Below are 26,288 nucleotides of genomic sequence, written 5' to 3' on the forward strand. Positions count from 1 at the left end.
CTTCAAAGTCTCCAGCCCTTGTGCTTCCCTCTATCTTTGATCAGACCATGCTGGGTGGCAATTACGTACCCCTCTCAGTCTCCCCCACCAGGCCAGGGGCCCTCTGAGGCCAGGGCCCGGGTCTGACTGCCCCGAGCATGGGGCCAGGTTCTGGAAAAGACTAAGGAGGGCAATGGGGACTGAGCCTCAGGAGGCCCCTCCTGAATCTGCCACTGTGACCCAGGAGTACCCTTGAGCCAGCACTGCAAGACAGCAGGCAATATCTGCAGTCCATCCCAAGACCACTTCCGTCATAACTTGTCATGGGATATTGGCCCGTCTGGCCTCAGTTTCCCCATCTGCCAAACAAGAGGTTCTTCTGGGTGTTACTCATTTTGTCTCAGGGAGAAGACTGTGGCCTGAATGGGAGTCGCCCACCTCCTTCCCCACTAACTGCTCCAAGCAGTGCAGCCCTGCAGGGAGCAGGGGCCTGGCTGTCATCATCAGAGCCCCCTCTGAGCTCCAGGCAAGCCAACAGAACAGGAAATATCAGCTCTCTGCCATGTCAGCATGGGGGCTCCAGGCCAAGCCTTGGGGTGCTGGGGGGTCCTCCTACCCCTCATGAGACCCTGCTGGGAAACATCACAATACCTGCCTCCCCAGAACAGCCAGGTAGGTGGGGCTGAAGATGCAGGGAACCCTTTCTCCCTGCCACGGCCACACAAACTGAAGCAGAGATCACAGCATAGGCCACCTGTGTTGCTCCCCAAACCCTCATGAGGCCTGCCCAAGGACATGAGAAGCAAAACAAATGAGGGGAAAGACGGGGGTCGAGGGGTCTGGAGGACTCTGCGGGGTGGGGACAGGGCTGTGTGGTCCCTGCCACACCAAGCACATTCTGGTAAGTTCCATGTTGTGGCCCAAAACTGAAATCCAGGGCTCTCCGAACTTGATGGGAGAAACACTTTTCCCCTTTTCTCTCTGCAAAATGTACCGCTCCCTCTGTGACAAGAGGAGGCAGCAGAGCCCAGCTGCCTGGTGCCCTGCGCAGGGGGTCCTGGGGCCTCCCTCCGCTAGGTCTTGCTATCCAAGGTGTTATTAGGCAACAGCATGCTAGTTGCTGTAACACCCGTTCCAACATCACGCGTCAATCAATAGTTCAGGTTTCGGGTTTCCTCTGTGGTCCTGTGTGGGTTCGCTCACGCATACAAATATATTATCCTGAGCGAGTGGGCGTCAAGGCACCCCCAGCCAGCCAGACCGTGCATCAGGCACGCCCAACACTGTGACATACACTACTATAATGCATAGGGTCAGTCCTCTTGACAGAGGCCAGAGATGGGCTCAGAGAGGGCAAGCACCTTGCCCACGGCCACACAGCTGGTCCCGAGCAGAGGGGATGGGAATCCAGGACTTCCAGGGACATGGGAACAGAGAGTCTGGACTTGACCGCACCAGCCTGTCCCTAAAGTCTCTAGGAGAAACCACAGTGTCCCAAGGGTCTCAGGACTACCTCCCACAGCGAAACTTCCCTGGCCATGTGCTGCTGTCTGCGTCTCCCTCATAGCCAACTAGTGCTGCAGGGAAGCAGGGGCTGCTTGAGAGCCCAGGGCTGCTGGGGCAGGGGACTGGTGCCCAACCCATTCGGCTTTGGCTGTGCTGTGTGACCTTGAACCACTGGTCCTCTCGTCACCTGTGTCCAAGAGGATAAAGTATGTTTGCGGGCATTTGTCCTGGAGCAGGATGTGTGAACATCAGGTTTCTGTCCAAGGCAGGTGGGACAGCCACTGAGAACTCCAGGAAAAGCTTTCACATATCTGAAGCTTTTATTTAGCACCTACTGTATGTGCCTCTCAACACTACTTGGAGACACTGCCTGGATGTCCTGCCCCTAGAAGAATCAGTCAGAGAGAATACCCAGCACACCAAAGCCACAGGCCAGCCATTCCTGGAAGGCTGTCTCCTCCTCAGGCTAGGTATCCTGGAGAGGTCATGTGTATCCAGTGGGGGAGGTGGGGTATGTGGCCAGAAGCAAGGAGGATGATGAAGCTACTTTGTACCTCCTTTCTCACGTCAGCATCTGACAGCTGGAGGGAGATGTTGGGGGGCTGTAGATTCTTCCCACACTCTGTCCCTGCCCGTTCCAGCTTGCCCTGCCTCCAGCTTTAAGATACATAATTATAGGATTAGTCCTTGCCTCCATTTCCATATCGGTTAAACATGCCTAATTTTACTGCCTGCCTGATACAACTGGTGGGGAATTAATAAAGTTAAACTGTCCACAGGGCCCAGATCAGGGGTCCAGTACCCAGTAGGTGCTCACATGAGGCACATCCTTACATGGACATAAGGTCTGGGGTATGGGTGCATGTTTTTCTAGAAGGATCAGTGATGTGTAGGCACCTGACCTCCCTTTACATTTCCCCTTGAGTGAAGGATTTGGGAGCAGGAAATTTATTTGGGAAGTGATCCTGGGAGTGAGGAAACACAGGGGAAGGATGGCAGCAAGTCAGAGGGGTGCTGATGAACGAGTCCCTGCCAAGGGAACCCAGGCTCCAGCCTGTTGGTGCCTTGGCTATCCCCCCCAGGGGGCAAAGATGATCCCAGAGGGGTCTAGTGTTGTGGGAAGGAGGAGTTGCAGTGGCCTGACGGTGTCTACCCCACCAAGGGGTACAGGGCCTGGGAGGCAAGAGGGGCTGGGGGAGGAGTGACTAAGAGGTGTTAATTCCCAGGGCTGCAACTGCAGGCAGCTCTGGTGACCAGAGGAGGCACTCCTACAGAGTTAGCGTTTGCACAGAAGTGGGAGATAGGAAGTGGACAGTCCCGGGAGCTTGTGTCTCACGCACGGCACTGCACACATGTGTGTAGCGTGCACAGCTCTGTGTGCCCCTGCTCCTCTGCAGGGACACATGGGTGCCTGTGCAGTCTACTGTGTGTTGTGCACTGCACACACACACACATGGGGCTGTGCTTTCCCAAGGACAGATCTGTGCTGCCGTTTGTGCTGGGTGGGGTTGAACACCACAGTATAGGTTTCTGTGTGTCTGCTCTTGCACACAGCTGTGTGTGTGTGTGTGTGTGTGTGTGTGTGTGTATTTTATATATAATGTTTAAGCTTTGTGAGGCGTGGCACAGACATGCATGTCTGCTCAGGGCAGGTGCACATGCACGCACTACAGTCGGTCACCCAACCCTGGTTGGCAGTGGTCATGGGATGCCAGAGATGGCCTGGTCACCTTGGCAACAGGGCAGGAGCCTGCTAAGCTGGGACAGCCTTGGTTCAAAGGAAAAAAAAAAAAAACCAAACCCCTGAGCACAAAGAGGCTGGGGGAAAGAAAAGGAGCTGGAGGGCTGGGAGGGGGCAACGCTCAGCCCCTACCCCCAGGCTCTGCTCACAGCTCCCCCACCCCCACTGGGTGGTCCAGGGTCCAGTCGCTGAGCTAGCTGAGCGCTGCCGGAAGCCGAGGCGCAGGTCCAGGGTCCCATACCTGGCCCAGCTTGCTAAGTATCCCCCATGTAGGGCCCGTTTAGAATCCCAGGAGCCCTACCCCCACCCCAGGACAGCAAGCAGGGACCAGGTGGGGCCATAGGCCCTGAGGGCCAAAAATGGGGAGCCCACGCCCAGATGACCGAGCCCCAGAAGAGGGCGCCCGAGGGAGACACTAGGCACTTTGCAAACCGGGGACACTGGGCCGGGCCCACACACAAGTCACCCTCTCTGGACAATTAGTGCGCTAATTGCACGCGCTGCCCCCCAGCCAGGCCATTAGCCCAGATCCTGCGATGACTTATTCATGAGCCCCTAGCTGCAGCGCAGCCCGCCCGGCAGGGACGGCGCCTCGCCTCGCCTCGCCTCGCCTCCCCCCCCTCCCCTCCCCTCCCCTCCCCTCCCCGCCAAGCGCCGCTGCCGGCTATAAATACTCCCAGCGAGGGGCGGGCAGAAACCGCGCCCATGTGCTCCCCGCGGCGCCCAGGCCGAACCGAACCCCCACAGCGGCGGCCAACGGGGGCCCTCAGGCAGGACAAGTCCCACGTCCCCTTCACCCCGCCTTGTGGGCCGGGGCAGGACGGGGCTTTATCCTGCCCGCCCCGCTGTGTCCTCGCCAGGCCTCACAGGAAAGAGCCGCTCTTATCCTCATGTGACCGGTGAGGAAAGGGGCGGTGAAGTCGCTTACCTAGGCCACACTCTGTCGGAGGCACAGGGGGCCCCCCCACTGGCAGGCAGCCCCGGCGGGCATGTGGCCTCCCCGGGTCCCAGAGCAGCCCCTGAGCAGCCTGTGCCGAGACCTCAGGCAGGGGACCCAGCCCTCTGCACCGCGGCAGACCCTGTCACAAGCGACCCTGACGAACCTACACAGAAGCCAGTACCCGAGGTAGGTGCTCGCATGAGCCCTGTTCTGCACGTAGGGACATGGGCCTCAGAGAAGTGACGTGACTTGCTCAGGGTCAATGGCCGGGAATGGAAGCCAGGTGACCTTGAACGATCACGTGCTCTAATCCAGGCCTTGGGTGAGCCCACTGAGGTGTCTGGGGAGCAGCCCCTGGGAAAATGAGGATGGCCCAGTACAGTCAGTGCCCACTGCGATCTGAAGCCACAGCCATGCAGGGTCCCCTCACCTGCCAGGGGGTGGCCCTACCTCAACGCCCAGAAGCCAAGGGGAGGCCTAGGTTGGCTGGCTCTCCTAACTCCAGCTGTCAACACAATGGCAGGTGTGAAGGACACTCGAATCAGAGTGCTACCTTCTTGCCATCATCCTCATAAAGAAGGAGCCCCCATGCAGCCAGATAGGCCAGGCCTCATCAACTGGGCTGGGGAATTCTGGAAACCCCCTGACCACTCCCAGGGCATCCCCTAACCCCCAGCTTTCCTGGAGACCCGTGCGAGCGGAGCTGGCTAGAATCCCAAATCCTGCCAGACAGATTGGCCCCCTTTTCGGGCCTCTCAGTATCCTCATCTGTAAGATGGGCTCTGATGTACCTCTGAGGCCTGGAGTGGGCATGTGAGGACTTGGTAGACAGCACAAGGCCCGCCTGCAGTGATCACCCAGCAAGTGGCCACCATGCATTCACATTATTTGCAAAGCCCAAGGTAGTGCACCTGTTTGAATCCAGACTGCACAAGCTTTCCAGTGGGCCAGCTCTGGGTTCAAATTCCAGCTCTGTGACTCCCTGGCTACATATCTGGGGCACCTGGCTGCCCCTCTCTGAGCCTTGGTTTCCTGCCTGTCAATTGAGGATGTCACTCCTTCCCCATAGGACCGTGGGCACAAAGCAAGCCCAGGTGTGTACAGCACTCATCTCTGACCTTGGCAAGCACTTGGGAGGCAACCAGCCCCTCACTCCCATTTCAATTCCAAGGCCAGGGCAGCAGGCACCTCCCAGCAACCCCTGGCCATTATCTGCCTGTTAGGGACCCAGTGAGGCCAGCATGCCAGGCTCAGCAGGGACAAAGGACAGCAAGACTGTGGCCCAACTGGGGAGCAGAAGGAGTCCCAGGCTGGCCATGGACGTCCAGGGCCCAGAGAGGGCAGGCTATGTGTGGGCCACACACAGGACAATGCAGGGGTAGCAGGAGAGTCCCACTCACCCTGCCCAAACTGAAGCCAGAACACCCCTGCTCGCTCCCTGGTCCCGTCCATGGCCCCTGCCCAAGCACTGACTATGTTCAAACTGCTCTGTCCCTCAGGTGTGGTGAGGCCTTGGCCAGGTGATTCAGCACTCTGGGCCTCAGTTTCCCCCTCTGTAACACAGAGGTAACAAGAGGGGATTGCTGTGATGACAAATGAGTTCATAGAGAAGCATTATTATCACTATCACCATGATTAGCAGCAGCAGCAGCATTTCTGTGCCAGGCACTGGGGGTATAGAGGGAAGAGGCCCATGGACCCCAGCACTGATCACACTGTGTTCATGGCCTCTGCGCCCGCTGGCCAGTTCCAGGGGTCCTCAAGCATCTTCAGGCATCCCTTGGCTATGGCCCCAGCAGGGCCAAGAAAGAGTTTCTGGAAACAAAATGACTTGACATTTTCTGACAGTTGATCTCTGGACATAGTGAACCCCCAGCAGGTCCCATCTCCATAGGCCTTTACCCCTAACCCTCAGAGTGCCCACCTCCTGGCTGACCTCCGGCTTGTCCCTCAGGCTCCCGGACTGGGTTTGGGATTCCCCTAACCCTCTGCAGTTCTTGGGTTTCTCTTTGAGATAGCCCTGACCACACCAGGCACCCCTTCCCTTATCCTCAGCCTCAAGCTGACCTTCTAGTCCTTGATGCATCTCTGGAACCACCCATCACAGGGCCAGGCACGGAGCAAGGGCTCCGTGTCTGCGTTCAGAACAACAATGATCTACAATGAGAGTTCATGTTTACTGAGCATGTACTACACCCCAGACCCTCTCTGCGTGGACAAGCACAACAGAGTCCTCTGAGGTAGATACTGTAATTTTCCAGAAGAGAAACTGAGACCCAGGGAGATGGTCTGGGAACACTGGAGACTTTATGTGGGCCACAGCCCGGATCCAGACTCCCCTGTCTGCTCCAGCCCATGGGGTGGCAAGAGAGACCAGCACTCATGACCAGCAGTGCCCCTTGGTGACCCCTCGGAGCCTGCAGAAGCATCCTTCTGCAAAGACGGGCCTTTGGCACTCAGTGTGGGGATGGGACAGAGGAGGAGTAGGGCACACGGGCTGGCCTCAGACCCGAGAGGCCGACCTGTGGAAGCCAGGCCTCTGTGGCCTCATCTGAGACAAGTCTGGTGCGGGAGGCAGAATAGGCACTTGGCAATCAGCTGGTGAAGGAGAGGGTGGAGGGGCCTCACGGCCTCAGACCTGCTGGCTTCCCTCCACTCCAGCTTCCACCAGCCAGGGGCAGGTCAGCCCAGACGGGAGTCCCAAAGGCAAGGAGCGACTCGGGCTCTGGACACAAGGCAGGGCAGCATGGGGCGGGGGCAAGCAGGCCTGGCCCTGGGAGCAGCCCACAACATAAGGGTGGGCCGTGTGCACCCTTGACGCTGGGCTTCGGAGGGCTGCTCTGTGAGCCAGGGCCAGACCCTGAGACTGGGGCTCAGAGGAGCCCAGAAACTCCCTTCAACCTCTCTGAACCTCACGTCCTCATCCAGAAATGGGGACTACAAGGGTAAGGCATCCTCTGGGGTTATCATGTGAAAGCAGAGTGTCAACACCCGTAAAGCTCTGAGGCAGGAGAAGCTTCTAGGAGACAGCCTTTCCAGAGACCCAGGAGCCTGCAGCTTCCCTCCAGCTGCCGGTGGAGGGTGGGCGACAGGTGAGCAGAGAACCCAGGAGGTGGGGCGCTGCGGGTACCAGGACACAGGGAGCAGTGGCAGAGTGATGGCCCGGGGAACAATAACAACCCAGCCCTGGCCTGGAGGCAGCCTCAGCCCCTCCCCAGAAAGCAGGGGGGCTGGGCAAGAGGGGCAGAAGTTATGGAGGGTCAGAGCAGGTGAGATGGGGCCCCAGGCGGGGCCGCGAGCCACGCCCACCTGTGCTGTCCCCATGAGGTCACACCCTCTTCACTCGTCACAGCACACACATCTCTCACATCTGCTTACAGGCATCCGCCCTCTACGTGCTCAGGGCCCCCACAGCGCACGCACAGCCTTGCACCCCCCATCTCTAACGCCCACAGCCACTGCCCCAAAACTGGCCCCATTACTGTGGGCCACAACCATCTCTACTGTCTGCCACTCGGGCAGTCTGGCCTCGTCGACACAGCTGGTCCCAGGTCCCACGCTCAGAGCCCCTTGCCTGGGCTCCATCTCCCGAGGATGACAGGTTGTAAGGAGGGGAAGCAGAGAGGAGGGTAGGGGCCCGTGAGCCCCCCCCAACCCCAACAGTCCCAGCAGCCCAAGCCAAGGGGAGCCAGGTGGCTGGGACCCCCTCCAAACCCAGCCTCCAGGCACAGGCCTGGTGGGGGGCTCCTGCCGGATCCTCAGCGCTGACAGGCTGATTAAGGGGTGGGAGATCAGCTGGGCCTGTGCCTCCTGCCTCAGCAGCTGCAGCCTGGGGAGGAGGCAGGCAGCCGGAGGGGGCTCCCCCTGGGAGGTGGTCTCCATCTCCTGCCTGCCTCTCCATCCCCACATCGGCAGGCAGAGCCACCCTCCACCAGGGAGCCCTGCCTGCAGGACTAGGCACTGCCGAGCCCACATGTGTCCCGACCCCCAAGTGGGCATAGGCTGAGTGCCTACTGTATGCAAGGCCTGTGGGAACTCCTGGACACAGGGCCCTGCTAGGACCTTGAACTTATTGTTCCCATTTTGCACACAGGGTGACTGAGGCTCCAAAAAGTGGCATGCCTGGACTGTTTCCTGCAGAAGGCACTCTCTCAGGAAGAGAGAGGAGATGGGCAGCGGCTTCGGGACATGCTCCCCCCCTCCCCGTGCAGGCCTCACACCTGGCACAAACTGCCCTGGGACACCCTAAGGACAGCCCTGAGGCGAGACCAGCATGCCTGCACCTGCCGTCTGATGAGGAGCCAACGATGCAGTCCTGCCAGAAGGTGGAGCAGTGGCTGGCCCTCCCCTCCTAAGGCCACCACCAGCCCTGCATGGAGTTGTGGGGGCTCGTCTGCAGCAGGGTGGGGCAGGGGCAAAGGTTCAGGAGAAGGTAGGAGCTGGGTTCTGGGGTTCTGGCTGTGGGGAGTCGGAGGTGCCCACAGACACGCAGGGCAGATGCTGTTGGGCAGGGAAGTGGCTGAGCCTGGCCGTGGATGGCAGGCAGGGACTAGAGACAAAACCGGGAGCTGGCTGCAGGGACAGCTGAGGCCCGTGGGGGGAAGGAGAGCATATCCTAGCAAGCGGACTTCGAGTGCTGGGGTGGGTGTTGAGTCACAGAAGCCTTTCCAGGGGGAGTAAGGGCTCTGGACCCAGACGGCACTGATGGTGAGCAGGACGGACTGTGGAGGTACCCATGGGGGACACAGGTGACCTGAACCTGAGTAGTTTTCACTACCATCATAGGTATAAAGATCCGAGATGAAGGCCAAGAGGTGAAGCTGGGGAAAGCAACTGGGGACATAACCTGTGAAGAATTCTAGGGTTACAGAGAGCAGAAAAATGAGCTGAAGCTGGTGTGTTGGGGGTGGAGGGCGGTGGCGGTCGAAAGAGGGTGTTTTTAATGTTGGAAGATACTACATCCTCAGAAACTTAAACACAGGGTTGCCATCTGACCCAGCAGTTCCGCTCCTAGGTAGGAACTGAAAACCAGTGTTCACACAAACATGACTGTTCACAGCAGCACTACTCACAATAGCCAAAGGTAGACACAGCCCAAACACCGACCAACCGCTGAAGGACACAAAAACTGTGGTAGATCCATCAATGGAGTGTCATTCAGCCATAAAATGAATCAAGTCCCAATCCAAGACACAGATGAGCTTCAGAAACAGTTTGCTAAGTGCACGAAGCCAGGCACAGAAGGCAGCATGCTGTACGATTCTACGCGTATGAGTGTCCAGAGTCAGTACACACGCAGAGAGAGACAGTAGACCCGTGGTCACCAGGGCTGGGAGGCTGGAGAGCAAGTTCATGGGCATGGAGCTTCCTCTTGCCATGAGAATTTTTGCAACAAGATGAGATACTAGTTGCACAACAGTGTGAAGGTACCAGGTGCCACTGAATGGCTCGCTTTAAACGGTTGACTTTACGTCATGTGAATTCTACTTCAAAAAAAAAAAATTGTCAGGCTTTTAGTTGGGCTCAAGTCTCTTTCGTGTGACTCTTCAAAAACAGAGGCAAGCCTAACTCCTCACACCCACTCAGTGGGGCCACGGCCACGGACCAGAGAGTGGGAAAGAAACACTCGCTGTCATAAGAAAGGAAGAAACAGTACCAGAACTCTGCATGGACGCCAGGCCACCCACAAGGCCCCCTCACTCATGCTGCTCCAGCCACGCTGGTCCTCGAACCTGGTAAGCATCAGCCGCCTTTGGCCTCTCTCTGGGCCCCCTTCCCTCAGATATCCTCCTGGCCCCTCCCTGACTCCAGGAAGGTCCTGATGTCCCCCTCCTTCTCATATGTTGCATGGCCCATGCTCAGTTGCCCATGGACGTGTGAGGTCAGGGCCTTGGCATCTAAGACTCTTTTCCATAACTATTTTTAAGAGAAGTTTTATGTTCACAATAAAATTGAGCAGAAGGTACAGAGATTTCCCCATACACCCCGTGTACCCACACATGCACAACCTCCCCATTATCTAACATCACTTACCAGAGTGGGACGTTTGTTATAACTGAGGAACTTCCGCCGACACATCAAAATCATCTAAAGTCCACAATTTACCTAAGGCTAACTCTTGCCACTGTCCTTTCTGCGGGTTTGGACCATGTATAATGGCTTGTATCCATCATCATGGTATCATACAGAATAGTTTCACTGTCTGAAAAATCCTCTGCCCTCTGCCTATTCATCTCCCTTCTCTACCCAGGAGAAGACAACCACTGACCTTTTTACTGTCCCCATGCTTTTGCCTTTTCCAGAATGTCACGTAGTTGGAACCATACAGTACATAGCTTTTTTCAGACTGCCTTCTTTCACTCAGGAATCTGCACTTAAAGTTCCTCCGTAGACATGGCTTGAGAGCTAATTTCTTTTTATTACTGAGTAGACATGGCTTGAGAGCTAATTTCTTTTTATTGCTGAATAATATTCCATTGTCTGGGTGGACCAGACTTGATTTATCCATTCGCCTACTGAAGAACATCTTGGTGGCTTCCAAGTTTTGACAATCATGAATAAAGTGATCATGAATAAAACAACGGCATACAAGTTTTTGTGCAGAGTTAGTTTTGAACTTTGGTGGGTAAATACCAGTAAGTGTGATATGGTGATAGTATGTTTTGTGTTTAAGAAACCATCAAACTGCCTTCCAAAGAGACTGTGCTGGTTTGCATTCCCACCAGCAATTAAAATTCCTGTTGCTCCTTATCCTTGCCTGCTTTTGGTGTTGCCAGTGTCCTGGATTTTGGCCATTCTAAGAGGTCTGTAGCGGCATCTCATTGGTTTAATTTGCATGTCCCTAACAACATATAATGTGGAGTGTCTTCTCACATGTTACTTGCCATCCATACATCTTTGCTGAGGTGTCCGTTTGGGTCTTTGGCCCATTTTTTGATTAGGTTGTTTCCTACTGCTGAGTTTTAAGACTTCTTTGTACATTTTGGAGAACAGCCCTTTATCAATGTGTCTTTTGCCAATATTTTCTCCCAATCCATGTCTTGTCTTCTCATTCTCTGTATAGTCTTTCCCAGAGCATAAGGTTTTCATTTTAATGAAGTCCAGCTCGTCAATCATTTCGTTCATGGATCGTGTCATGGATGGTGTATCTAAGAAGGCATCACCAGACCCAAAGTCTTCTAGGTTTTCTCTTATGTTACCTGCCAGGAGTTTAATAGTTTCACATTTTACATTTAGATCTATGATCCAATGTGAGTTAATTTTGTGAAGCGTGTAAAGTGAGGTTGGTGTTAGATTCATATATATATGTGAATATGTAGATTCATACAGCTATGTATCTATATAGCTATATGGATGTCCAGTTCTTCCACTACTATTTATTAAAAAGACTATCCTTGCTCCATTGTATGGCCTTTGTTCCTTTGTCAAAGATGGGTTGACAATATTTATAGGGGACTATTTCTGGGTTCCCTATTCTGTTCCATTGATCCATTCATCTCATCTTGTGTCAATACCACACTCTCTTGATATCTGTAGTTTTACAGATAGTCTTGAAGTCATGTAGTGTCAGTCCTCCAACACTGTCCGTCCGTCTTCAATATTATGTAGCCTCATCAGGGTCTTTTGCTTCTCCATATAACTTTTTTTTTTTAAGATTTTATTTATTCATTCATAGAGATGCAGAGAGAGAGAGAGAGGCAGAGACACAGGCAGAGGGAGAAGCAGGCTCCATGCAGAGAGCCCAACGCGGGACCCGATCCAGGGTCTCCAGGATCATGCCGTGGGCTGCAGGCGGCGCTAAACCGCTGCGCCACCGGGGCTGCCCTCCATATAACTTTAATTAGTTTGTTGACATCCATAAATTGACTTGGTATTTTGATTGGGATTGCACTGATTCTATAGATCAGATGGGGAAGAAATGACATCCTGACAATATTGAGACATAGAATATCTCTCCATTCATGTGGTTCTTTGGTTTCCTTCATCAGGGTGTTGTAGTTCCCCTCTTAAAGAGGTTGTATATATCTTGTTAGACTTCTACCTAAGTATTTCATTTTGGGGAGGGCTAATGGCATTGTTGGGGGGATTTTTGTTGTTGCTGTTGTTGTTTTTAGCAGACTCCTCACCCAGCATGGAGTCCAATGCGGGGCTTGAATTCATGACCTTGAAATGAATTGAGCTGGGATCAAGAGTCAGACACTGAACCAACTGAGCAACCTAGGCCCCCCAATGCTGTTGTTGTTGCTTTAAGATTTTATTTGAGAGAGAAAAAGAGAGCAGGAGCCATGGGGAAGGGCAGAGGGAGAGGGAGAAGCAGACTCCCCACTGAGAAGAGAATCTGACACAGGGCTGGATCCCAGGATCACAACCTGAACCACATGCAGATGCTCAACTGACTGAGCCACCCAGGCACCCAGTTTGTGTTTTTAATTTCAAATTCCACTTGTTCATTGCTGGTATACAAGAAAGCAATTGACATTTGTACATTAACTTTCTATCCTGCAACATTGCTAACATTGCTTATTTGCTCCAGTTTTTTTCTGTTCTTTCAGATATTCTAAATACACAACCATGTCATCTGTGAACAAAGAGTTTCATCTTTCTTCCCAATTTGTAGATCTTTTATTTCCTTTTCTCACCTAATTGCATTAACAAGGACTTCCAGTATGATGCTAAAAAGCGGTGGTGAAACGGGATATCCTTGCCTTGTACCTGATCTTAGTGGGAAAGCTCAAAGTTTCTCATCGTTAAGTACGATGTTAGCTATAGGGTTTTTTTGTTTGTTTGTTTGTTTTTTGTTTGTTTGTTTTTTCAGCTAGTCTTTATCAAGTGGAGAAAACTCCCCTCTATTCCTAGTTTGCTGAGGGTTTTTTTTTTTAAGATTTTATTTATTTATTCATAGAGACAGAGAGAGAGAGAGGCAGAGACACAGGCAGAGGGAGAAGCAGGCTCCATGCAGAGAGCTCGATGTGGGACTCGATCCAGGGTCTCCAGGATCACGCCCTGGGCTGCAGGCAGCGCTAAACCGCTGCGCCACCAGGGCTGCTGAGAGTTGTTACCATGAATGGGTGCTGTCAGGAATTTGTTCTGTCCCCGGGAGTGTCCTAGTACTTGGAGAAAGTGCTGGCCTATAGTGGGCCAGTTATGACTGCCTTTGGAAGACACAGGTGCAGAGTGTGGAAAAGTGTCTAGCAGAGAGGGAGATTCACCACAGTAAGAGATCTTGGGTAGGTGAGAGGGGTGGGGGCCCAGTGGACAAGGCAGGATAACGCTCCATCTACAGAAAAGAGAGGAGGGCATGCTAAGGGCCACCGGTGCCAGGACATGGCTAGCTGTGGGGGGGAAGCAAGTAGAAGTTCTCTTCTTAGATGGCTGAAGCTCCAGGACCTCGGACTGGAAGGTAGGATCCCAGAACGGAGGAGAAAGGTTCTGGAACAGAGAGGATGGGAATAGGGCCTGGGAGGCTAATTGGCCACCCCAAGCAACAGAGTGTTGAAACTGGACTCAGGGCTTTGTGTCCTTTCAGTTTTTCTCCCTGTGAGTCTAGAAAGGGTAGGACAGGCCCAGGAGGCAGGTGGCAAGAGACCTCTCTGCCCTTGCCCATGCCTAGGGCCCCAGGGATGTCTCTGAAGGGCTCTCTAAAGTCTCACTGGCCGGAAACTCACCGTGGGAGGCCCTGGTGCCACCGCAGTCTCCTGTGGGGCCTGGAGCTAGAGACCCCTCCCTGGGTGCCTGTTCTGCTCTGTCACCCCCAACATCCCCACGCTCTGCAGAAACTCCTACTCGGACCACATGGATTAATTTATCTCTCAATCCACAGTTAAATGAATGAGCGAGGGGATCCCTGGGTGGCGCAGCAGTTTAGTGCCTGCCTTTGGCCTAGGGCCCGATCCTGGAGGCCCGGGATCGAATCCCACATCGGGCTCCCGGTGCATGGAGCCTGCTTCTCCCTCTGCCTGTGTCTCCCACTCTCTCTCTCTCTCTCTCTCTCTCTCTCTCTCTCTCTGTGACTATCATAAATAAATAAATTTTTAAAAAAATTAAAAAAAATAAAATAAATGAATGAGCGAATGAACGAATGATTGACAGCTCCCTTCATCTGCAAAAGTGGCAAACCCACTGCCGCATCACCCCCTGGGGCATCAAACAATATTTATGGCCAGGTCTGCGGACAGCCTGATGCGCCCACCCTCCACATCCACACATGCGCAAAACTCAGCCATGGGCAAGGGGCAGGGCTCCAGGGCTATGGGGCCGTGAGCGGATATAAGTTCCATCTCTGTCTAAGAAATGGATCAAGGGGAGGAACCCCCACCCTGAGATTTTTAGCAATACCTTGACCTAAATCTTTCCCCTGAGTGAGCCTCCCAACACACAGTAGGTGCTCAAACAATGATCTTATTCCAGTCTCGTGGGGCCTAACAATGGGGGAGACTGGGCCAGCCCCACATTCTGTGGTTGAGGTCACAGGGGATGGACAACAGGTCACTCGGTATGGGCGTCTGCTCTGGCAGTCCCTCGCCCTCTTTGGGTCTCCATTTCTCCACCTGCAAAATGGACAGAACTCTCGGAACCTTCCATCATCTAGAATCCTGAAATAGTTTTAATATGTGGCACACACATTCATAGTTTAAGTGGGGTAGACTTTGCCCCATTTCTCAGAGTAAGGGGCTGAAGCTCAGAGAGGTGAAGCTGCTTGCCTCGAGAGACACAGGGGGGATGGCCGCATGTGAATTCAGGCTAACCTGGCTCATGCCCAGCCCAGCATTTCCTGGATCCTTGGCCCAGGGCATCCCCGCCCCCTCAGGGGAACCCGGGAGGGCCTGTGCCACTCCTAAAGGACTTCATGCCTTTGGAGAGAAACTGAGGCCCACTCATAGGACTTCTCAGTCTGGGCTCAGATGCTGTTTGGCCATTTACAACGTCCGTGGCCCATCTCTCAAGCCCTCCTCCACCGCCTGGCCAGGACATTTTGAGAATTAAATGAGATAATGTTCGGGAAAGCACTGAGCACAGCGCCTGGCACCAGAAGACACTGGGTAAACAGTCATTTTCATTATTATTTTTGGGTGCCAAGTCTCAGTGAAACGTCATGCCACTTCCTGAGAAATAAAGGCACCCAGTAACACTATGGGCTGCTGCTTCCACCACCACGGCAGGCGTTTTGCTAAAGCCCCTCCAGATATCCTGAGGGCCACCAGAAACCAAGGGAGGGGGCCGAGGACACCCAGGCTCTCCAGGCTACGAGGCATCGGGCCAGGACATTGCAGCGGTTCGTCCATGCCCTGGCCATCTCCACAGGGACACCGGCTAGTGGCCCACCATGGCAGGTAGGGAGGGAGAGTGGCAGGACTAAAATGCAGCCGCTTCTCTCTCCGGGGACTTCAAGCTCTCAGGGAAAACCAGACCCCTGAGAAGCCCTCCCCTGGGGCTCGGCCGCAGCCTGGGCTGTCAGAGCCACGATGGGCTGCCCCACAGCCTCTCCCAGCCTCAATTCTGGCATCTGTGAAATGAGGCAGCTGCTTTCCATCCCTGGGGTTAGTCGTGAGGAGCCCCTGGGCTGCGAAAGGGCTCCCCATGTGGCAGGAGCACTCCCCCTGACTCCCAGAGCCCTCAACCTGGGGGCAGGACGAAGGTCAGGAATATAACTTCTTGGCAGGAGCTGGCAGCGGCAGGAAAACCTACAAGAAGGTGTTCTGACATGGAAAGCTGCTCCACCTAACTCCAGAACAAGCAAAAGATAAACGGAGCGTCTGAAGTGGAAGCCCCGCTCCTCACGTCCAAGACTGGCAGGGTCTGGGTGATAGGTGACACCGGTGGCCGTGGGCACGGGGGGGCAGGCGCACCTAACTCTGCTGAGAGGTGGGTGCAGCGGGATGACCGGTGGAGGGTCCCAGCACCAACTGTTCTCAAAGTCACGGAGACACGGGCCCTCTCTGGAACTTTCTGCTTGGACAACCCAGGCATAAGGACCTAGGTACCTGCGTATTTGGTTGGGTGGAGACAGACATGCATCAGAATGAAGCAGGCTAACTGAAGGGAAAATCAGCCTCATGTGGGAAATGCCAGTTAGATTTCCCAACCATTTCACTGATTGATAGACTAACAAAGGGTGTCATCTTCCATGCCCACCCCATATTCAGGCCGCGTGTCTCCCCTCATTGTTCCCAACAGCCTGATGGGAGGGAGGACCATAAATATCCCCATTTTGCAGATGGACAAACTGAGACACAGAATGGTCGAATAAAATTCATCCATGGACACACGGCTGGGATGTAGCAAAGACAAAGCATGTAACCCCAATGCTCTCTGTCTCCAAAGTACACTGCTAAAAGAGAGTATTTTTCTTAAAGAAAAAATAAAATGTTAAGATACAGGACAGCAAACCCCGGTTGACGGTGTGCAGCGGGTCAAACAAATGACAGCCCCCATCAAAAACGTGTCCACTTAGAACCTGTGAATGTGACCTTCTTTAGATAATTTTTGCAAATATAATTAAATTATGGATCCGGAAATGAGATCATTCTAGATTAGGATGGGCCCTAAATCCAATGACAAGTGTCTCTAGAAAAGAAGACATGACAAGACCAGACACAGGCAGAGATTGGAGGGATGTGTCGATAAGGCAAAGAACACCGAGGTTTGCCAGCAGCTCCAGAAGCCGGGAGAGACATGGAACATTTCTCCCTCAGAGGCTCCAGAAGGAAGCAACTTGGCTGACATCTTGATTTCAGACTTCTGGCCTCCAGAATTGGGATATAATAAACCTGTGTCATTTTAAGCTGCTCTGCTTTGTGGTAATTTGTTATGGCAGCCATGGGAAACTAATACTGGGTGCAATTTGCTCCCCACTGTCCCTGCGTCCATTTTCTTTTCTGGACGTGGCTGACTGTCCCTCCGGACTGCTGCCCCTATGCTCCTTCCACAGCTCCAGTGTGATTCCAAGTGTACAGATTCAGTCAACCCATTTTCCCTACTGTTCCCATTTCACAGATAAGGAAACTGAGACCACCAGCTTGGGTCATAGTTCCAGCGGACCCTTGGAGCCCACTGGGCCACAGCTAGTCCTGTGACTATCAGGAAGGCAGCCAGGTCAGGACAGGGCCCAAAGCCTGGTCACTTGGCCCTGGAGCTTCAGGGCTCAGACACTCTGCTCCAGGACAAGGGCCAGGCCCCATGGGTACCTGTGAGGCTGTGGCTGGCAGGGCCAGCAGAGGAAAGGAAGAGGGCTGCCAGGGTGTCCTCATCACACAGCCCCTAGGGAGGGGTGAGACCACTCTGCAGCTTCCCCATGGACTGCTGGGGCACCCCCTCTAGTGGTCCTGAAGGCTCCCAGGGCCCAACAGGGGGCCTGGCCGCCCCAGGCAGGCAGGTGCTGCCGACAGCTTGAAGCTCAGCAGGCCAAGAAAATGGGCATAGCTGAGCCTCCGGCCCGAATGGCAAAGGGCGGGGGAGCAGAGAAAGAGAGGGCTGCCCTGCCCTGCCCTGCCGTGACCGCAGTGCCAAAGCCAAGAGGGGATGAAGAAGTGGAGGCCTAGATGCAGGCACAATATTCCTGTCCATTCTGTGAATGAGGAAACTGAGTCTTGGGGTGGAAGAGCAGCAAGGGTGATCCACACCTCTCTCAGACTCAGACTCAAACTAGCAGATCCTCTCCAGCAGGGGCCCTCAGGAACAAGGCAGCCACTCTCCTTCAGATTCAGCTCAAACCAGGTGACAGGAAGGACAGGGCTGGCCCAGCAGGTGGTGGACCCTGAGATGGACAAGCTCAGAGATGACTCGGCAGGGCGGGGCAGGGTGGGAGTACCAGTTTCCAGAACAGAGGCCCTTCCCCTAAACCCCAAATCCCATAGTACTGTGAAGAAGCCCGTGATGGCAGGGAGCACCTTCCCCGTGATGCTCAGGCTGTGCTGAGTGAGAGCTGGGTTGACGCAGAGGGGGTGGGATCCGGCCCTGGGGCTGCACCATTGGGAAGACTGCAAAATGCAGATCCCAGGCTCTGCCCCAGATCCTCCAAACCAGAATTTCTGGGGATGGAGCCAGGAGATATGGATTCTCCCAATGCTCCCAGAGAGTTCTGAAGAAGGAGGTACCCCATTGAGGATTCGGCACCTCTTCCAGGGCTCAAATGCGCCAATTCTGCAATTCTAGGTTCTCTGTCTCAAAAGAGGCTACAACTTCACAACTCAAAGAATCCATGACCTGTGCACTTGGGTGGCTCTGTACATTCAAAGACTCCACAGCTAAGATCTGGAGACTCTGTGACTCAGCCCTCAACCCAGTGCCCATCAAAGGAGAGAGGACGTCCCTGGGTCTGGAGCACCAGGGCACCAGCAGGGACAGGAGGCGTGTTTATATAACTACATTCCCGAGTTTGCGTAAGCACTCAGACAATCCAGAAAGTTCTCTAATAATGGTCCCATCAAGAACATAAAGCTTTGGGGCGGGATGAGGTGGATACAGGATTTGAGGAGGAGCAGTTCACTTTCCCCCCTTACGCTGGTTTCATACTTTACCACGAGCATATAACACTCAGGTAGTTAAAAACCAGAATTGAGTAATGCAAAAATATGACACAGTCGATGCTGACTTCCGTGTTCGTTCACTTATTCTTTTCATCCCCTTTCACCCCCCAGACGTCAGCCACCAGCGCAGGTACAGGGCACAGTGCCCGACTCGGGAGCCAAGGGTGGCAAGCACGAACGGCACCCGCACTCCGACTGGCCGGAGCCTGTGCGCTACCATCCTGCCCCGCTCCGAGACCTGTCGGAGAGGTACAAGCAGGGGCCGGCAGAAGAGATGCCAGGAGCTGGTCCAAGGGTGTCATGTTGAGGGGGTTCCCAGGCCCTGTCCATGCCCTGCCTCCACAAGGCCACAGCCAAGGCCTCAGGGAAGCCCTACACCCTGGGCACCCCCAACAGCACATCCGCCTCTGGCTGAAAGGTGACCCAGGTGACACAGACGGCCCCGTGCTCTCCGGGCCTCGCCGAGTACTAGTCCCGGGAAGGGACAGGGCCAGCTCCCCTCAGGCCTCTCCAGTTCTCCTCAGGCCCCCCACGGGCCTGGTCTTGGCCTGGAACCAAGAGACCAGAGGCGCAGGGTCGGGGGCAGGAGGGAGGCGGCCGCTACCACCCAGAATGGCAGCTGCTGGCAGTGATTTATTTTTGCTTTAAGTGCCGGAGAATTGCAGGGCTGGAGCAGCCAGCTCAGGGGGCTCAGGCTGCAGCTGGGAGGAGAGGGAGGTGGGCAGGAGGTGGGGGCTGCCCAGCCCCTCCCTGACCTCTCTTGTCCTCGGCCTCTGAGCCTCCCCATCACACACACACACACACACACACACACACACACACACACACACAGCTCTCTACCCGCTCCCTCCTCCTGGCCCCAGTTCTCCTAAGTGAGTCTCCAAACAGCTGCAAGGAGCTCTTGGGGGACAGTCTCGACCACTACCCCTCCCCCACCTTGCTTCCAAGTTCGTTGTAGCACCTCCAGCTGGAGTCCTCTCTCTCTGGGCATCAGCCTGCCCGCTCCCACGGGTGGAATGTCAGGTCGTCCCCTTTGCCTAGGACACCCACTCGCAGAGCAGGGGTGGGTCAGAGGTGGACGACGGTCACAGACACTCTAGCAAGAGCTCTGATTCTCATTACGAGACACGTTCCCTTTTCTGCCCCAGAGGAGAGCCTCCGGAGCCAGTGCCCTGCCCTGGCACATCTGGCCAAACAGCCTGGCCCCCCCACCTCCCCACCCCACCCCACCGCCACCCCAAGGCCCAGCGCCTTGTAACCTGTCCACTCATCCACAGAAGAGGTGTAAGGCTGAGCTTGTCAGAGGTGACAGGATGATCCCGGGGAATGGAAGGGGCTGTGCTTTGCCAAGTAGAATGCTTGTAGGTTCTTTTTACAACTGGGAAGCTGCTAAAGTTGATAATGGCAAATCTTGAAACAAAAAAAATTTTAAAACCTGGATGTTATACTCAAGAACAGAGACTGGGCAAAGGAGGTGAAACACACTGACAAAACACAAATGGCCAATGGGCATGTGAAAATGCTTAACTGGGCAAGAAATGGAGACACTGTTCCCTCCACCACCCGAACCCCTGTATCCCGGCCTCCCCACATTTTATTGAAGAAAAGCAGAGATTTACCAACAAGAAGAGAAGCGCTGAGGACCGAAGGGCCCTGACTCTCTGCACCTCAGTTTGCTTAGATCTGCAATGAGAATGGCTCCTGCCACCCTCCCAGGGTTGGGGTGGGAGATATCCTAAGCTGGAAGCAGGCCAAGGGGCAGGGATGTGGCAAGGTTCAGAGCTCGAAGCAGGTGAGGTCAGGCAAAAAGAGCTCAGAGTCGGGGCCTGAAATAAATGCCAACTCCCTCCTTCTCACATAGACAGATGGCAGACCAAGGGCTCAGAGGAAAGGTCTAAAAGCTGGCTCTGCCCCCCATGAGCCCCACAATTCCAGGATAGTGATGTCATCTCTCTGAGGCCTGGTTTTCTCATCTGCAGAATGGGACAGTAAAAAAAATAAAATAAATTAAAAAATAAATAAATAAATAAATAATAAATAGGACAGTAATTCTGGCTACCGCTGCTATGAAGCCCTGACCAGATATCAAGGACCATGCATGGATGACCCTACCAACCCATCCCCCACGTGTTTGCTGAGCACCGCTGTAGGCACTGAGGACATAACTGTGAACAAACTGGACCAAAACCTCTGCACTTCAGGAGCTTCCATTCCAGCAGGGGAGACAGGCAATACACAAGATAAGCAAATTAAACATCATGAGGCAGCTGGCTTTATATCTACAACAGAAAAAAAGCAGGAGAGGGACCCTGGGGAAAGGTATGGCCATGGTATGATCCAGGAGCGGCCTCACAGAGGAAGTGGCATTTGGACAAGACTTGAAGGTGGTGAGGGAGGAAGCTGTGTGGACATCGGGGGAGGAGTGTTTTGAGCAGAGGGAGCAGCAAGTGCAAAGGCCCGGGGGCAGGAGGAGGCCACCTATGTTGGAGACACAGCAAGGACAGAGGCAGGAAGGCAGCAGTAGAAAGAGGGGGCAGTCATGGAGACCAGATTGTGTGGGGCCCTGTGGACCACAGTGAGGACTGTGGCTTTTACTCTGAGTTGGGGCAGGAAAGAAAAGGACCCCAGGAAGATCCTGAGCCCAAGGCTGAGATGAAAAGACAGACTATGTCAGGTACACTGTAGGTGTTTAAGCAGCCATGCCACTCCAAAGGCTTTATTTTGTGCTCCCTGGGCCCTCTCCAAGCCTGAGTCCTCCAGAGAGATCCAGACTTCAGTCCAAGATGATTGAGAGGGACAGGTCCCCAGCAGGAGCCAAGAGGCTGGGCCCACTGATCCTAGGACAGCATTAAGGCACAGCCAGGGCAGACCTGCTCCCTGGGAGCAATGAGAGAGGGGCTCCTGTTCCTATCTGGCCATGCAGACAGTACTCCATCTGGTGTGGAGGACTGAAAGCCATTAGGGGGCTGGCCCAGGGGTCCCCAAGGTGTCCTCAGCTTCATGCTGCCTCTGCAGGTGCCACTCAAGCACCTGCGCAGGAAGACCTGAGTTGTGGCACATCAGTGGGGGTGGATGGAGAGAAGGGAGGAGGGGTACAGAGGACACAGCGGGAGCAGGAGGCCTGCATCTGAGGCCGTCTTCTTCTGCGGCCCTCCATGGGCCTCAGTTTCCCCAGGTGTCCCAGGGAAAGCTGCCCTGAAATGACAGATTTCAAGGCTCTAGCACCACAAATGCTCACATTCCCCTCCTTCATGGGTTCCCTTTGCAAGCTGCCATTTCTATACAGATTCCCCCCTCCATCCAGAAGCTCCCTCTTCTACTCTCCCCTCACAGGTGTTCTCAGGGGCCTCCCCAGCAGAGGCTTTGATCCCACTTCACAGATGACAGGCTAAATAGTAAGAGAAGTGACTCAGCCACAGTCACACCACAGGCCTCACTCGCCTTGGCCATCTGCCCCAGAGCCTCCTCCCAAACAGTGAGATGCTCAAGGGAAGGGGCTGGGTCTCCACCTATTCCACCGCAGTTTATTTAGCACCTTCTGTATGCCAGACTCAGCACATGGTGCCAGGGTCTCTGCCCCCAGAGCTGGCAGCCTGCCATAGATCATGGCACCCCACAGAAGAAGGAGCCCCCATCGACGCTTCCACAGCCACACAGAGTGGCCCAGACACAGGCCCACCAAACATCTCCCGAGCACTGACGGCAGGCCCAGGCCTTCACAAGGGGCACATGGCAGGGCACTCGGAGGGCACTCAGGCACAGCACGGCCGGCCTGGCACACAAAGGCAGCCGGGCCGAGTGTCTGCGGCGTGAAGGAAGGTGCGGCTCTGGCCCTGGGACGGCACCAGGGCTTGGCATCGGAGGGACACAGGTTCCAGTCCTCCCAGGGCCTCCCTGGGCCTCAGATCTCCTGTCTGTACAATGGAGCTAGTGCCACTCTCCGTACTGGCAGACCATTAGGAAATTAAATCAGGTGGTGGAGTGCTGGGCCCTCAGCCAGTGCCCAGTGAGGGCTCCAGCCCTGCCTGCGGCCCCAGCTCCTCTGGAAAATCTGCCTGCCTCTGCCTGGCACCCCACCATGCCACCCCCACCCCCACGGCTCCTCTGAAGCCTCCAACCTCCCTGCCCTGCCCGCGGCCCAGTTTCCAGCCGGCTGTCTTTCTTTCATCTTCGGCCTTGGCTGTCTTCCTATCACGCAGCCAATTCCCCTGGTGCAGCCAGCTCGTGAGAAGGAGCCCACGCCCACCACACCTTCGAGTGGCCGGCCCAGCCTCCACCCCTCCTGCTGCCCCTGCGCTGCCTCCCTCTCGGCCTCTTTTCCCTGCCAGCCCATGGCAGGGCTCCAGCTGCAGGCCCCAGGGAGGGGCAGGTGTGCCCATGTGTCACTCACAGCAAAGCCCTGGAGGGGGGCCCAGCGGCACATACCAGGTGCACCTGTCAGAAGGCAGGCCCGGCCCAGAGCCAGGCCTGGGAGCAGTGAGAGAAGGGTGGACATCAGGTGGGCTCTGGGGGCACCAGCAGCCTGCAGCCCTGGGGCTCGGCAAGGGCCACAGAGGTTGCCGGGAGTGACGACGCAGTTGCTTCTGCCCCAGGCGTGTGCCAAGGCATCCGGGTGCCATGCCCGGTGCCACCGACTGTGGCCCGGGGCACTGGAGGGCTGGCTGGCCCAGAGGAAAGTGCCCGCAAGCAGAGTCCGCCCCAGCACCGCATAACCGCAGGGCGATGCTGATGTTATTACTATTACTCCTCTCATCGCTGCTGTCAGTACCAGTCCCCTGCCTCAGGGCCACCAGTGCTACCTTGGTTTGCTTCAGGAAAGCTGTGGCCCCAGGACAAGAAGCCTGACAGGGGCAGCCTCCCCGGCTCGGGAAGACCGAGGTGGAGGAGTCTGCTCAAATCCCTGACTCGCTGTCTGGCTTTGGGCAAGATCTTGTCCCTCTCTGGGCATATCCTTCTCCCAGCACAGCACAGCTCACTGAACATCCCTCCTCCACCAGGCACCGACCTGCACCTTCCTGAGCAACTGGAAGCCGTACGGCAGTCTGGTGTGGCATGTGGGCATGGTGGGGAGGGGCTCCAGGGAAAGGCCAATAAAGTCAGAGCTGTGCCAACCCCTAGCCTTTACACAGTACCCTCTATATGTATTCAGTGGTGCACCAGGGGAGAAGGGGGTCCTTCCTGTTGTCTGGCACACCAGTGCACCCGATGCCATCCCCAGGAATGCGCAAGCAGCTCTCTCCTCCCAAAGGAGTCTTGGCCCCACCTGAAGGGAGCCCTTCCAAGGTTCCTTTCTTGGAGATGCCAACCTCCGGTCCCCTGGCTGTAGGGAAGGGCCACCAGAAGGCTGAGGGCAGACTGCCGAGGATTCTCTTTGGGGTCCCAGCGGGAGGAGGGGGGTGATTTTCTCAGAACAGAGGAGAGTGCATTCTACAAAAAAAGACCATAGGCCTCCAGTGGCCCCAGGGCAGGGAACTCCTCCCTGACCGTCTCTGACCCTCTCTGGCTACCTGGCAGCGGCCCAGGGAGGAGGCCACATCCTGGGGTCACAAAGGAGCAACCTAGCACAAAGTGAGCTTGGAGTCTGAGGCAAGGGAGCGGGAATGGCCGTCCTTCGGAACCTAAGGGAGGAGTGAGGGGTAGGCCGGAGGCTAACGCCTTCTGGGTTCTACCTTCGAGGAGGCGGCTGCTGCTTTCAGCGGCGAGTGGGCGCCTCCACACTCCTGGGAGACAGAGCCTGTGAACCTGGGTTCCGGGTGATAGGTATGGGGGACAGCAGGTGCCCAGCACTTTGTCCCAGGGCTCCCATCTGGGCACAGGGAGCATAGGATAAAGTAGAAACCGTCACGGGCCGCACTGTGCTCCTAGATGGGTACACCCCCTAGGAAATGGGAAACAGGATGGCTCCAAGTCCCAGCAAGTCCAAGCTCTGAGGAGGGAGGAGAACCTCCCAGAACAGAAGACCACATCCAAAGAAACACTTTCCTGTGACCTCCCATGCCAAACACAGGTTTTAAAATATTCACATGACTGGTGCACACTCAAACAGAACAGGCAGCACAGACATGTGCTCCGGCCTCAACTCACATCCGAAGGGCCCCCACCGCCCCCAGCAGCTCCCCACCCCAGGTGTCACTCCACAGAGCCCCCTGGTTCCTACCCAGGTTCCTCATAGGGCATCCAGAGCAGAGCTGAGCACATAGGGAGGACTCCTATCCTGAAACCCTGAAACAGCTTCTCAGCTGAGGGGTCATCCCTTCCAGGATCAAGACTGACTTCTAAAACCAAAAAGGTGCGGCTGGAGTTGCCCACTCGCTGGCTAGCAGAAAACACCATTTCCAGAATGTTTTTTACTCCATTAAAGCGCAGGAGGTGGGAAAGAGAAACGACTCCAAGGACCCCGAGGTCTGGGGCCTGAGGGCATCTTCAGGCCGCTCCTAGATTGTGTCCCCCTCTGCACCCCCACTCCCATCCCGGGGTCTCCGGGAAGGTCACGCGTAGGACTGATGCCGCGCGCGAAAGTGCCTCCCCACGCTGCCTCCCGAGCCCCCGTGTGCAAGTCGGCCAGAGGGGGGCCGAGGGCGCCTCAAAGTTTCCCGGAGCGCCCCCAGGACGAAGGTTAGCAAGGAACAAAGTTCCCTGGTGGCATTAGCCGGAGACATGGCAGGGGAAGAAAAGCTCGCAGTCAGCATTTCCTCCGATGGCTCACCAAGGGAGGAAAAAAAAAAAAAAAAGGAGGAAGAAAAAAACCCTCGCGCCCCACCTTCCCTGTTGCAGCACCACCTCGTGCTCGCTCCGGGCCGGGGAGAGGCCTCCGGGGAGCTGGAGTCGGGCCCCCCGGGGGCCGGACGCCCGGCGGCCGCGCACTTACCTGGGTCAGTGCCCCGGGCGCGGCGCGCTCCGCGTCCTCCGAGCTCCGGGCGGCCGTTCCTGGCCCTGGCAGCCGCCGCGCTGGCTGCATCGCGGCCGCTGCCTCAGGGCAGCCCCCGGGGGCGCTCCATGCCGAGGCGCGCGTGGGTCTGGGGCGCCGATCCCCCCAGTTCAGCCGCGGGTCGGGGGCGCGCGCCTGGACGGCGCCCCCGGCCGCGGGGCGCTCGCTCTGGGCGGCGCGGCGGGCGGCCGTCCCTCGGTCCGGCGGGGAGCGCGGCCGGCCCACCCCCTCCCCCGCCGGCTGTTATCTGATCCCGGGCAGGGCCGGGCGCGCTCCCCTCTACGCCCCGGCGCCCCGCGCCTCCCCGCCCCTCCGGCCGCGCCAGCCCCTCGCCCCCGGCTACCGTTCCCAGGGAGGCGGTGGCAGCGGCAAGGCCCGGCCCGGGGAAGGCGGGGAGAGAGGAATGGAGGGCGAGGAGGCGGCTGGAGGCAGAAGCTCGGCGCGCACCCAGCTCCGCGCCCGCTGCCACCCGAGCCCGGCTCGGCAACTCCTCTAACTCTCCGCCGAGAGCACGCCCGCCCCGCGTCGCACCGCCGCTGCCCCCGCCCACCCGGGTCCTAGCCTGGCACAGAGCGCCCCCAGCCCCGGGCGGCCCCCGACACACACAGCGCCAGCCACTTGCGCAACGGGGCGCGCGCGCGCACACACAGACACACACACAGAGGCATG

The 26,288-nt window shown here is 56.1% G+C and overlaps 1 protein-coding gene across 2 annotated transcripts in view; it reads right to left on the minus strand.

Moving 5' to 3' along the window:
• The window catches only part of KCNJ12 (potassium inwardly rectifying channel subfamily J member 12), a 43,729-nt gene extending 17,930 nt beyond the window's left edge, over window positions 1–25,799 (minus strand). Inside the window, exon 1 of one of the 2 annotated variants that reach the window (XM_055306545.1) lies at window positions 25,560–25,799. The gene's annotated coding sequence lies outside the window, so the exon portion shown is untranslated. Of the gene's footprint in view, window positions 1–20,310; window positions 20,590–25,559 lie in introns of those variants that run through there. The other variant, XM_055306550.1, reaches the window with a different exon arrangement.
• Window positions 25,800–26,288: the final 489 nt, after the last annotated feature.

Source organism: Nyctereutes procyonoides, unplaced genomic scaffold (genome assembly GCF_905146905.1).
Source record: "Nyctereutes procyonoides isolate TBG_1078 unplaced genomic scaffold, NYPRO_anot_genome, whole genome shotgun sequence".
NCBI lineage: Eukaryota > Metazoa > Chordata > Mammalia > Carnivora > Canidae > Nyctereutes > Nyctereutes procyonoides.